Source organism: Astatotilapia calliptera, chromosome 15, assembly GCF_964374335.1.
Source record: "Astatotilapia calliptera chromosome 15, fAstCal68.1, whole genome shotgun sequence".
NCBI classification, from domain to species: Eukaryota; Metazoa; Chordata; class Actinopteri; order Cichliformes; family Cichlidae; genus Astatotilapia; species Astatotilapia calliptera.
Genome location: NC_137436.1, coordinates 35,122,902 through 35,133,954, shown reverse-complemented (window position 1 = coordinate 35,133,954; position 11,053 = coordinate 35,122,902). Strand labels below are relative to the sequence as shown.

General features: G+C 39.2%; 1 long non-coding RNA gene across 1 annotated transcript; it reads right to left on the bottom strand.

The window, feature by feature from the left end:
• Nucleotides 1-1,157: 1,157 nt before the first annotated feature.
• On the bottom strand, nt 1,158-3,906 carry LOC145420488 (uncharacterized). Its single transcript, XR_013901808.1, has 5 exons — nt 3,769-3,906; nt 3,285-3,320; nt 2,350-2,502; nt 1,893-1,983; nt 1,158-1,298 (listed from the first exon to the last, which is right to left on the bottom strand). It is a non-coding gene; the product is annotated as an uncharacterized LOC145420488 (long non-coding RNA).
• Nucleotides 3,907-11,053: the final 7,147 nt, after the last annotated feature.

Genomic DNA, 11,053 nt, shown 5'->3' with positions numbered 1-11,053 from the left:
AATTTTCTCACGTTATCCCAACACGATTCAATAACTTTTACCCAATACTACTTGGTCACTTAAATACTACATGTTATCTTCAAATTACATTTTGCTATTATATTCTAGTATCAAATACACAATTTTCAAATGGAGGCCTTATAACAGATTGTATTGTTCTCTTCCAAGATGGTTGCTGGCATCCACCAGTAACCTTTCAAAACAAAATGTCTAATTTCACTGCAGTAGGTAAAGAATTAAACTGACATTACTCCTCTACTGAATCTATATAAATCAACAGTTAAATAATGTCAGTTCTTCCGTGTTCTCTGGAATCAATCACAGCAAAGAAATTGGACTGTTTCTTTTGAAAAATGTTGGGAAAGAACAATACAAAACATTCTATTTAAGGCCTCTGACGTCAAGATTCAGTTAAACAACAATTATGACTAAACAATTTGAGGTAATGTTAGTTTCCATTAACATTAAATTAGGTTACTGAATTGGCAAACACCTTCCTATTAACACTACCCATTTTACCCCAATAACTAAAGAAATTAGCACTTGCAGGTCAAAACCTTTATTCAAGAGACGCAAAAATAACATTGATACAGTGACTGTCAAAAATTACAGCACTGATCATACTGTGACATCTTGGTTCAAAACAGCACACTTAGAAATATTCAACGTTCTTTACTTCAACTGAATGAAACTGAAAATACCATTTCACACGACCCATATGGGATATTTAGACTGTATAACTGTTCACGCTACATCTCTTCACTAGTAAAAGAAAGAAAAAATACAAAGAGAAATTTAAAAATGCTGCCAAACAGACAAACAGAACTTGTACAGAGCAAAAGGAAAAACAAACAACAACAAAAAACAGCTCGTCCTCATGGCAGTTGCAGAGTTTATAAAAATGAACCCTGCGATCCGTTCCTGGAATTGAGCTTCAAAAATGCAGCAGAACAAGTGTGAGATTTAAATGTCCTCTCACCTAGAGCTGGTCACCTCACATGCATAACAGTGAGCTTCGTTGCAGGAGCAGTTTTGTCTTAGTTTTGTCTCACTTTTCTTGAGAGCTGAGTTGCATCCAACTCCATTACCACCCATTGAATCACCTCAAAAGTGTAGCAGAGTTGTGATGGGTAACTCATGTTGAAGGAATAAAAAAGGTCCAAACAGCATGGCTACTGCAAAGGTCACGTTATCCAGATCTTGAAGAACAACATCAGAAAAGTCATTGCCTGCCGCATCCTCTGGAGACAGATGTTCATTGTGGTTTTCTCAATCTGTGCAGTGGCCTCAGTCAAGTCCTGGTTAAACACAAAACATTTCTTTAAGATTCCTTTTTAAACTCATCTCTTTTGAATCTACCAGTTCTAATGTTAGAGTAATTTAAACCAATGCAAGCAACATAGTAAATAGCTATAGCCAAAGAGTGGCCTGCCATGCTGCCATTCATGGTCTAACAGAGTTTCTAAGAGAGGGTGAAAAACATAATAATTTCAAATGCTTTACATTAGTTTTTGTTAGAAAGACACCGGCCCATCAGAAATCCAGATTTTGTCACTCAGAAGATGTTAGAATTTAGACTTTCAGCCCCACAATTTGGTTAGCTGTTGGTCAGTTGGTCATTTTTTCAAACAAAAGCTAATATAAATATTGGTGGGATTTTCCTTTGTTCATTAGAATGACAAATTTAAAGTTTTTTCACACTGATGTGACCCCTAATACAGGGGTGGGGATGGGGCCTCAAGGGCCGGCGGCCGAGTTCACTACCAGGCCTCATGTGAACTTCAAATTATTAAAGAGGACTACTGGTCCTAACCAGTCCAATGAGGATCAAGTGGATAACTAAATGCATTTTTAAATGTTGCAAAGCCACAATCTACTCATAAAACACTCACCATGAACTCCTGCACCAAGATGTTGCAATTGTCTTTCACACAGATGCGGAGCACTTTGATGAGGGACTCCGAGCATTAATGTCATCCTTGACTATTATAACAAAGAAAACAGAGATTTGTGAACTTTTCAGTAGCACAGAAGAAAATGATCCCAGACAAAAACTCTTGACTTTTTAAACCAGTCAACATGCAACACCAGCATCTACAAAGCAATATCAAAAGTTCCTGTTTGACATCAACTTTATGGATATATAGTTTCCAGAACATTTATTTTTAAAAAAAGATAATTTTTTCTCAGTGGGCCAGTAAATGCATGACGAAAATTATGGCATCCTTTTAGTGGAATCATTACTCACAGGTAATAGTTGACTGTTTCAATGGATGTAGCATAAAAATCTTTTACTGACCTAATGCAATACATATACACTTTGTAGTTAAAGAATTTTAAAGTTCTTACTGTCATAATGGCAGCTACATCCTTTAGCTTTGTGCCCTGTTCCCCCGATCACTTTGCAAACACTTTCAGCAGACTGTCAGAGAGAAACTCAGCTCCGTCAGAAACCTTGACTGTAAAGGCATGGTTGGGATGCACTGGAATGCTGCATTTTATCTGAAATGACATAAAATTATTTTGAAATAACAGCAGGCACTGTGCTTGGTTAATCAGTAATGTTTTGTTGAATAAAAACTGTGTTTCCAGATCTTATGGGATTAAAAAAAATCCAAAGATGTTTGTTTCTGATTTGCAACCCAACAACCCACAAGTTACAACCTCATTTCAGTTCAAGTGTGCATTAATGCGAGTCCAGTAATCACCTTTCTGGCAATACATACAGGTATAAGTTAAACCTATGGCAGATTTTGTGTAAATAATCATTCTGTACATTCGATAATCTTTAATCCTACAACTGTTTACAACTTGCATAGTTCCCATTTCTGTATAGCTGTATATCCCAGATTCTGTAAAGTTATTTATTTCATATTCTGTATAGTTTTTCATATTTATATCCTGTTCATATCCTGTACATAGCTTGTACTCACTACAGCCTGTACATACTTATAGTTATAGAATATTCACAACATACTTCATACCGTGTACATTATAACATACCATAATAGACCCATTTCTGTAATATACTCACATATCTATATTATTGCTAATATATATTGTAATATATCTATATCACTAAAGCACTTCTGGATGGATGCAAACTGCATTTCGTTGCCCTGTACCTGTGCATGTGCAATGACAATAAAGTTGAATTCTATTCTATTCTATTCTATTTTGGATCTCTCAGTTGTATTAATAGGGTGAGTATGCATGCACCTAATAATTATAAAAAACCTATTATAATTAAGTTACAGAAACGAAAATAGAATATACTTTCTTACCATAACACCTTGAACCCACAATCCATCAGCTGACTCCTGGTGAAATGCAGAATAGATGTGGTCTCTCAATGTGCAGCAAAAAAAACAAAAACAAAAACAAAAGGACAGCAGGTGAGGGCAGGAGGGGTAGGGATGTAAGCTAGCATAATGCCGCTGATGATATTAGCTAAAGCTGTTCAATGTCCAAAATCTCACTAACACCACGGTGCAGTAAATACACAATGTAACTGAAGAGTCAGTTGACAAATCTATTCACACAGAAAACCAAATTATGTTATGAGTGCCTCGTAATTAGGTTTAATGTGATATTACGGCTCTTGTGCCAAAGACAAATTCAAATGAAAAAGCGCCAATTCTTTGACAACAGATAAAACAGCAAATAAGCTAACGGCTCTTTTTTAGCATGTTACATGGCGACACTCTAGACGTTTAACTACATTTGGCTGAAATATGGTAAAAATGAATTCAAAAAATCAAGACATACCAAAAACGTAGAGTTGGCTGCTCGACTTGACTGAGATGGATGCCTTTTTTAAACCACGATCCAAAGCCCGCGAGATGAAATCACGCGTGGTTTCACGAGATTTAACGTTGCTATCTTATTGACTTACTTCACCTGAACATGATATGAACAATTTAATACACCCTTTCTGCATATCATGTAGTTTTTACACTATATAGTTACATTTAACTTTAAAACATGAGGCAATTGTGTTAAATACATGCAAGATGCTTACATAAATCCAAGAGATGGCCAGTCCCTTTTTTTCAGTGTGGGTGTGGTGCACAGTGTGCTTGTTGTTCTTCTGTAAGCGATAGGACCACATTCCCATTAAAAAGATTCCCTTTACCAAAACTCTGTGGGACTTTCCACTCTGATTTGTGGTTGCCAGATTACTAAAACCCACAAGTTTGAGTTCTCCACCTTGTTTAATAGTCTGATACTGATCGCACATGTTTCAGCATACTCACACTCAATAAAAAGAAGCAGGTATATTTTTGTTATTAACCAGGTATTAAGCTCTGATCATGGGTTCACTTCACCCTCCATCCCGTTACTCTGCACTCTGATTGGTCGTGACTGCTCCTGGCAGGCCATGCTGCTGTTTTTACACAGCTCACCTTTTACCCAGAAACTGGGAGGAAAGCCCTCACATGTGTGAAAATGAACAGAAAACAAATAATAAGTGTTGGTTACCGCATTTGTAGAGATTAGGGGCATGGGCAAAATCAGCCCTCTGGTGAGTGTTTGCATTTTGTCTGAATATTCAAATTTCATGGGATTCATATGATATCCTACAAAACTCTGTTTGTGAGCAGCTCAGAAGAAATCAATAAAGTTTTTCAGTTTTTAAAAATGTAATCTTAGTGGTTTCTAATCCAGAAAAAATGACTGAAATGTTAGTAATGGATAAGTTTAGTAAAACACTAACATTAAAACTGCTAATAAAATTGATTTAATTTATGTAACTTTTATCATTTTAATTTGATTATGTAATATTTTGTGAGTGATTACTGTGAAACAACAGTTTGTTTCCTGAAACTATGAGTTAATTTGTGAGTTTGACCTCAAATACCTTAATTGTTCTAGTTTTTGTAACTGTTAATATTTCTTTTTGTAATGTTGATCCAGGAGTCATCACCAACCAGAGGATGAATTCACCTGACTTTGTTGAGGCTGTAGTTTTCCTACTTTTCCTGCAAATATTCACAAACTGCACAGTCTCGGATGTTTCTGTCTTCAGATCCAACTGTTTGAAGCATTTCTGTGAAATCTATGGATAGTAATGTTCCCATCAAGATGACTTGTACTGACTCAGGAGAGCTCCAGGCTGTTCTTGTAACACAACTATCATATCAGAGAACTCCAGTACTTGTTTGAACAGGACTTTTTTCCATTGCAGCATCCAGAGCTGCTAAAGTGTATTTTCACAATAAAAGAGGGAATCTGTTGTGAGGCAACTTTAAATGACTCATCTTCATAAAGCAAGAGGGTGATGGAGCGTTTCCTAAATTTATTTTTAACCCCAATTTAACAAGAAAACACGTAACGAGGCCGAGAGTGACGGAAACTCTTTCGGTTATGGGAGTTCCTTTTTCTGTTAAATGTGAATTTTCTTGTCAGTAAAATGCTGAAACATTTGAAAGATAATAACTTATAAATAAAGTAGAAATCAGTCATTCTTTTAAACAGGCTCGTTCTTATGTGGCACTTTTCTGCTCTGGTTTATATAACATGCCTCATTCACACACGCTTTATTCTGAGATTCAAGATTCACACGCTATTGAACACACTGCAGAGCAACTTGAGGTTCAGCATTATGCCCAGTGATCTTTTGACTGGAGCAGCCAGGGATTGAACCACCAACCTTCATATTAGCAGATGACCCATTCTGCCTCCTGAGCACCCTCAACACCTTAAGCCAGTGGCTCAGAGAGCCTCGACAGGTGAGGCATTTAATGAATCTGATGTTTTTTTAGGGAAGATTAACAAACTTCAAGAAGCTAAAATGATGTAATTCTTGATATAAAGGTCTCCTGTGATTCCGACTCTTCTCTGATCGAGTTTTAAAGGAAAAATGGTCAATGACAAAATAATCATTACTATGATGTAGAAATAGGAATCTATAGCCACTTAAACTAGAAGACTGCATCAGTTATTTATTTGTAAGCTTGTTTTTCTTGGAAATTCTGAGCATTTATGTGCGCAGAGGCCTTGAGACCAATGTAAATGTGTTTATGACTCCTTCCTGTGTGGCCTCATTCTGACTCTACTTGAGAAAACACATTTTGCTGCCAGCCTTTTCTTGGACTTTGATGCATACTCTGAGCTGATAGACAGGTATACTCCTACCTCCATCCTGTACGTACAACTAACTGCTCAGCAGGGAAATTATTTTACAGGTTATTGTTCTGATAAAGAGCCGCTGCTGCTTGGCCTCCAGCTTTGTTTTTCCTCCCTGGCCGGTAATAGTGTACAAAGGTTTCTACAATGTTACCATGAAATGCGGCAGTGCGAGAAACAGCAGAGAGGAGTGGTACCACTGATGGTACAGAATGTGCAGCAGTTTTTATTGCAGTGTTTGTCAGCATTTTAATCATTTCTCAGTTGGGAACGATTGGAACGTGCTGTGATCTCAGGTTTGTGTTTACAGGTGGTTTCTCTGGCCCCAAGTGGCCACATTTTTTTTTTCATCCATCATCCATGAACAGATCGTTCGGGTGTTTTACTCAAAAATTACAAATAATTTCCTGATGAACTTCTGTTTTAGTAAGATCAGTGAAAATCTACCAGGAGAGTCTCCTCTGGTGTTGCACAGAGCAGGCGTGGAGCTAAAGCTCAGACTGATCCGAATGATAACTTCCTGGCTTTGTCGTGTTTAATGCACATTGCACGTTCGTTCTTGAAGACAAACCATCGCACTGATGGAAGTAATGACTCACTGAGAGAAACCTTGCCAACACACAAACAACCAGCAACCGCCCTATGTTTCTGGTGGGATGAACTGGGTGTTGACGCCATCCGTGATAACAGAAAACCTTTGATTTGTGGCAATATTAGCAAACAAAAACGTTATGATATATTACCACATGTCCTGTGAACAGCTTAAAAGCTTCAAAAGGACCTTGAGAGAGACATGGAAAGAGAGAGACTTTGCCCACTAAAATCAAAGCTCTTTCTTGGGCATAATGGAACTCCAGATTTTTTTCTCCCACACATCTGTGTTTAAAAAAAATGAAAGGTTAAAAGGTTGACTTTAGCTGATTGCAGTCTCCTCTTCTTTTAGGAGGATGAGGGTGTGTCCATCTTTTTTAGGCATGATCCAAGTCACTGTGAGGGTGACCTTCTGAACCAGAAGTCGTGCTTACCTGGAGGAAAAAGAAGCCATAAAACCTTTCAGTGCTTCCAAATTGCTGCAGCTTCCTCCATCTGTAGGATCCATCAGAACATCTCCTCATGCGAACTCCTGCACGTCTGTAACTGTGGCTGTAAGAAGAAAAACAGCAGCAACCTGTAGGAGACGTGCAGAACCATTAGCAGGAAAATGCACTGGTATACTGAAATAGATTTATAAATTTCAGACCATTTCTACAGTTTACAGAGGTTACAGCTGGGTGGGTCATGACCACACACAACAAAGAAATAAGTGAATGAGTGACTAAGTAAGTGACTATGGTGCCAGACAGAATGGTTTGAGTAATTCAGAAACTGCTGGTCTGCTGGGATTTTCCCACATAACCAGGTTTACAGAAAATGGTCAGAAAAAGAGAAAAATATACAGCTCTGGGTTTCTCTGGGTGAACATGTTGATGTAAGAGGAGAGTGGCCAAAACTGCTTTGCAGATAGGAAGGCAAGAGTAACTCAAATAACCAATTGATAAAACCCAGTTAAGGAGAAGAGTGTTTCTTAAAAAAAAAAGGAGTGAATGAGGAAAGACAAAGGGCCCTGGGTTGGAATTGTGTCTCGCAGCACATCTCTTGCTCAACCAGGCGAGATGTACTGGTGCCTCAGAAGAGCATCTCTGAATGCACAACATATTAAACATTTAAGCTGACGGGCTACCGCAGAGCACACCAGCTTCATTCCCTGTCAGCCATGAACAATAAACTGAGGCTACAATTTGCACAGGCTCCCCAAAACTGAACAATTCAATTCAATTTTATTTATACTTACCATATATAAATATACCATATTTATACTAATCACAACAACAGTCACCTCAAGGCGCTTTATATTGTAAGGTAGACCCTAATAATAATACATAATACATACAGAGAAAACCCAACCATCATATGACCCCTTATGAGCAAGCACTTTGGTGACAGTGGGAAGGAAAAACTCCCTTTTAACAGGAAGAAACCTCCTGCAGAACCAGGCTCAGCGAGGGGCGGGGCCATCTGCCGTGACCGGTTGGGAAAAATGTAACCTTGTGTAACATGTAAGATTGGAAAAATTTAAAATGTTTGTTGTGATGAGTCTTAATTTCTGCTGTAGGGTCAATATTCGGCATAAACAACATGGATCTATCCTGACTCGTATTAATGGTGCAGACTTGTAGTGTGAAGTAATACTGTAGTAATACTGTACTGTTTTCTTATCACACTTTGAGCCCCTTAGTACCAACTGAGCATTATTTAAATGCCACAGCCTGCCCGAGTATTGTTGCTGACTATCTCTATCCCTTTATAACCACAGTGTACCCATCTTCTACCTGCTGGTTCCACCAAGCTAACACTCCTGGTTTCTTTGGGATGGAAAATATCATGTCAATATAGACCCGAATCTCTGAGAGTTTTTCCAGCAGCTTGTTGAATCTGTACTTTGAAAGAAAATGCAGTTTTAAAGGCAAAAGGGAGTTCAACACTGACAAGGTGTAACTTCTTTTTTAAATGAATGTATTCAGTTGAAGTCATTGTTTGTTTTTGCCTTGTTTCATTGTAGAGACCAAAAGTTTTATGTTTTGATCCAAGTGGGGGAAAGGGTTATCTGTGTATGAGTGTTTCTTAAGAAGTGGACCAGGTCACAGGTCTTTCTACCAAGATCACAGAAGCAGCAGCTTTGCTACTTCTAAGTATCTGTTCCTCCAGGGTGGGATAGTTTGGCTCCAGAGATATGAACTGTTGAACTGCACTGCTCTTCCCGTCCAGAGCCTGCTGTGTTTTCAGTGTCGTGTTGCTCATTAATGTATTGACACAGTGTCATGTCGACCCTGCTGGGTCACACTGACCTGAAAGCATTGTTGCTTCAGCCTTCCTGTCCAGCAGCTCACACTCCATCTTATATCAGTCAAATCCAAACCAAGGTTCAACAATGTGTCACCTCTGCAGTGTTACAGTTCACAAACTGCTTGCCTCTAACCCAAAATCAAACAAACTATCTTGCCAGCTTTCCCCAGGCTTAAAACATCTCATGTGCTTCTCAGAACTAATGATAACAGGTTTCATTATAACCACATTTAAAGGCAGTTTGACATTATAATCTCAAACATTTCTCTCTGTTTCCAGGTTGTTTAAACACTTTTTTAAATCATATTTTTGTGTGTCAGTCAGTAATAAGTGATACAATATTCTATAAGAAAACCATGAGCTGAGATTTTGATGATTGTGACTCTCGTGCGTTCTCTCAAAGCTCTTCCTAAAAAGAAAAAAAGAAGTTTTTTTCTTTCATTGTTATAGCTCTGTTCTCTCACCCTCATCCCATAAAGACTGTGTGAGGTGAAGAAATGGTCATGTCATCACTGTGAACTGTGTAAGTTCCCCATAAAACAGGCTTATAAGCAAAAAGGAAACTGCTTCGGGAGAGGGAGAGGTGAACTGTAACTAAGTCAAATGTTCCTTTTTCCTCTCATAGTTTATGGTTTGTTATGGCAGCAAAAACAAACCAGATGCTGGATGGTCTGGCTTCCCAGCAGCAGAGAAGGAGTGGCATTGTTCCCCTATTGTTTATACAGTGGGGCAAAAAAGTATTTAGTCAGCCACCGATTGTGCAAGTTCCCCCACCTAAAATGATGACAGAGGTCAGTAATTTGCACCAGAGGTACACTTCAACTGTGAGAGACAGAATGTGAAAAAAAAAATCCATGTATCCACATGGTAGGATTTGTAAAGAATTTATTCGTAAATCAGGGTGGAAAATAAGTATTTGGTCAATAACAAAAATACAACTCAATACTTTGTAACATAACCTTTGTTGGCAATAACAGAGGTCAAACGTTTACTATAGGTCTTTACCAGGTTTGCACACACAGTAGCTGGTATTTTGGCCCATTCCTCCATGCAGATCTTCTCGAGAGCAGTGATGTTTTGGGGCTGTCGCCGAGCAACACGGACTTTCAACTCCCGCCACAGATTTTCTATGGGGTTGAGGTCTGGAGACTGGCTAGGCCACTCCAGGACTTTCAAATGCTTCTTACGGAGCCACTCCTTTGTTGCCCGGGCGGTGTGTTTTGGATCATTGTCATGTTGGAAGACCCAGCCTCGTTTCATCTTCAAAGTTCTCACTGATGGAAGGAGGTTTTGGCTCGAAATCTCACGATACATGGCCCCATTCATTCTGTCCTTAACACGGATCAGTCGTCCTGTCCCCTTGGCAGAAAAACAGCCCCATAGCATGATGTTTCCACCCCCATGCTTCACAGTAGGTATGGTGTTCTTGGGATGCAACTCAGTATTCTTCTTCCTCCAAACACGACGAGTTGAGTTTATACCAAAAAGTTCTACTTTGGTTTCATCTGACCACATGACATTCTCCCAATCCTCTGCTGTATCATCCATGTGCTCTCTGGCAAACTTCAGACGGGCCTGGACATGCACTGGCTTCAGCAGCGGAACACGTCTGGCACTGCGGGATTTGATTCCCTGCCGTTGTAGTGTGTTACTGATGGTGACCTTTGTTACTTTGGTCCCAGCTCTCTGCAGGTCATTCACCAGGTCCCCCCGTGTGGTTCTGGGATCTTTGCTCACCGTTCTCATGATCATTTTGACCCCACGGGATGAGATCTTGCGTGGAGCCCCAGATCGAGGGAGATTATCAGTGGTCTTGTATGTCTTCCATTTTCTGATGATTGCTCCCACAGTTGATTTTTTCACACCAAGCTGCTTGCCTATTGTAGATTCACTCTTCCCAGTCTGGTGCAGGTCTACAATACTTTTCCTGGTGTCCTTCGAAAGCTCTTTGGTCTTGGCCATGGCGGAGTTTGGAGTCTGACTGTTTGAGGCTGTGGACAGGTGTCTTTTATACAGATGATGAGTTCAAACAGGTGCCATT